This window comes from Phasianus colchicus, chromosome 1, assembly GCF_987193195.1.
Source record: "Phasianus colchicus chromosome 1, bPhaCol1.hap1.1, whole genome shotgun sequence".
NCBI lineage: Eukaryota > Metazoa > Chordata > Aves > Galliformes > Phasianidae > Phasianus > Phasianus colchicus.
In genome coordinates, this window is record NC_143436.1 from 171,958,240 (window position 1) to 171,961,396 (window position 3,157).

Genomic DNA, 3,157 nt, shown 5'->3' on the forward strand with positions numbered 1-3,157 from the left:
AGTGGCCAGTGCTGTGGCATGCGGGAGAGGCAGGCAGCCAAGTGCTGCTGGGCAGGCAGCAGGGTGGTTTCATGGGCAGGGTATGGTGAGCCTGGCCACAGGTTCCCTGTGTGAATTCAAGTGAACAGCTTACTGATTTTCCTCTCAGGCAAAGGGGAAGATAGAACTGCACTTTTACCATGGGTGCAATGAAGCTTAATTCATGGAGGTCCCACTATAAACTCCCTTGCAAACCACATCAACACTGCTATGTGCAACTGGTTCTTAAATCTTCAGTGTGTTTACACTGTAGAGAAAATCCTAATAGTATATACTCTGTTCAGCTTTGTCTTGGATCTCCTTGTTAGAGCAAGCTACACCTGATACTTTCTGCTTCTTGAAAGCAGTGTAGTCACATCAGTGTGGCACTGAGCCTAGCTAATTAGCCCTTCTTGGCAGGTCTAATTAGCCTGGGCAGGAAGCCACACTGATAGAGCTATACTTTTGTAGGTTGCAGTTCTTGCTTGGTTCCAGTCAGTGCAGATAGATATCTGTATCGCATCCATGCTGTGCTTCAGACATACAGTGAGTGCTTCCCGGGAGCTCAGGACCCTGGCAGCAAACCCCAGTGTGAGGCCAACTGAGGACTGAGGAGAATAGCTGGAGCTGGAAGGCTGAAAGGCTGTTTCTTTTTCCTAGGACAAGCTCTGGCCAAAAAAAAAAAAAAAAAAAAAAAAAAAGGAGTCATGCAGACTTTTCTCTGTTTTTTTTTTTTTTGATTCTCCAATGATTTCTGAAAATACTCTGAACCCTGGGGTCCTGAATGAGGTCAGTCACCTTTGTGATCCATTCAAGCCCTTTGTGAGATGGAGGCAGCGCCTCCAAAGAGAAAAGCCACAGGAATGCCTCATGTCCCTGGGATATCCAGGGTCTCCTGCTGGATGGAAATCTTAATAACAAAATGAATCTCTGCATGTCCTTCCCATTACTTACCGTGGGCTGTGCCCCTGTTTGGACTGAGGATTAAATGGGTCTCAGTTTGTTGTCAGCTGGAGGTGGAGACCAAGTGGCAGCTAGCAGTGGAGGCAGGAACCCAGATGGCCACCCTCCTAGATCAACATGCAGGCATGAGAATCAAAAGGAGAATATGTCACAAGAGCAAACAGCATAAGAGCGAGGGCCATAATGCTTGGACTGGCCATCATCCAGGTGTCCACCCTCTTATCACACCATGCACTATTGTCACACATGGCCCCGGCATTTGTGACCAAAGCACTAAGCAAGTGTTTGTGCAGTGAGCAGAGCGGGAGGCTGCTGTTGAGAGGGGAGAGGAGTGGAAAGCCGGCTTATGAGCACGTGGCACATTGCCTGGCCAGCACAGCGTGCAGCAGGGGAGGAAAGGCATGAAACAAAAGCTTTCCTGCAGGAGCAAAGAGAAAAGACCCGCTGCTGACAGAAATGAAACAACACAGTTCGCCGCGTAGGCCAGAGCTCCTGGGGCAGGCAAGGCCAATAGTTGTAAAAACAAAGTTTTGAAGTAGGAAATGTAACATGACTACAAATCGCTTTGCTTCCCCCCCTTCTGACCCTCTCTGCATGTAATGGGGCGCTGGACCATGACATGGCATGGTGGTGGCAATGGGAAGCATGCTCTGCCCTGTGGCCTACCCACCCAGTGTGGGCACTCACCGGGGGCTCACTACCCTGTCCAGGGGCTGCCCCCTCACCCCTCTGACCTCCTCCCAAAACAACGGGCTGCCCCAAATAGAAATATGCCCAACATCAGCCTTTGAGGCCCAGCAGAACGCAGTGGGGAAGCCAGCTTGCTTTGGAGGCCAACTGCCAACAATAACAATCATACGGTGCCATTAATTCCCACTGGGCCTGACTCACAATAGCAGAACTGGGCAGATAATTTGCAACTGATATATCTGTTGTGGAGACAGGACACAGGCATTTTTACCAACAGGTCATCTACGCCCCAGAGCAGAGTCAAAACACATGGTGAAAAATACGTTTTCCTCCTGCTTCCATCCTGGCCTCACCACAGCTTTGGGGCTCAACATCAGGACGAAGGAGGGCTAAGAGCTGCCTGGGATTTTTGCAGGCACAGCTCTGCTATTGCTTCATCTCCTTCTGTTTCTGCTCGTCTTTTTACCAAAATATTTGCTGTGAATGGGAATAAAAAAAAAGACAACTGGAAAGGATTTGGGAGCACTGTTTATACCCTTTGCACTTTCTTCAGAGCCACAAGCTAGAGATGGAAAAGTCATATTAAGTCGTAGAGGATGAACTTTTCCAGGACTTTTAAATCACTTACCACTCTGACAAATGACTTCCAGAGAAACTCTGTGTGGCAATTTCAGTTATTGCAGCCCACCAATGTCTTTTCCATTCCTTGGCTGGAAGTTGCCAACCCCATAGCACTGTCAGCAAAGGAGGATGTGTAACTGTCTCAACAGCTCGAGTTAAGAAATTAAGCAATGTACTGTGACTGCTGAAGTGAAGTCACAGACTCCTGCTGTTGATTGCTCTGGGGAGAAATAAGTGCTGAGAGAGGAGCATGGAGGGGAACTGGGAACAACCAAGATGGACCTTCTCCTTCCACTGCAGTTCTTTGTATCCTTATGCCTGCCAGAGTTTGCTGGGGTTTCAATTCTCAGTTAAAAAGTGACTCGCAATGAAGCAGGATCCTCAGAAGTTTGGTTCTAGAGTGAAATAATTCAAGGCCGGATCTCAAAAGGAAATATGGTGCGTAAGTGGGTAGGAATCAAGGAAGACTTATACAAATGCCTAGCAGGCTAGATACTAAGCTGTCCTTGAAATGCAGAGGAGGCAGACACCAAAAGAGCAAAAGTAACGCAGCTTGTATTTTCTATAGTAGAAGAATTTAGAAGCTGGTAAGTAGCTTTTTCTAATTTTCTCCTCTTCTTAAATATGTCCTTTTTCTTCATTTCATTTTTCCTTGAATTTCTCCTCCTTCAAAAACCATTGATGGTTTTTTTTTTCCACAGCATATTTTGTGATTCAACCTGGAAGTTCACTGCTCATTAAAATAAAACAAAGACACCGCAGGGATATTATTGAACTAATCCCATCATTTCAGAAAGAAAACTGGTGCCACATGACTGACTAGATATCTCCTTATTTGATGAACCTCTGAGCTGTTCAGATGCCA

The 3,157-nt window shown here is 46.8% G+C and overlaps 1 long non-coding RNA gene across 1 annotated transcript; it reads right to left on the reverse strand.

Annotated features, from left to right (window-relative positions):
* Positions 1–324: 324 nt before the first annotated feature.
* LOC116244232 (uncharacterized) lies at positions 325–2,828 on the reverse strand. Its single transcript, XR_004170140.2, has 2 exons — positions 973–2,828; positions 325–686 (listed from the first exon to the last, which is right to left on the reverse strand). It is a non-coding gene; the product is annotated as an uncharacterized LOC116244232 (long non-coding RNA).
* Positions 2,829–3,157: the final 329 nt, after the last annotated feature.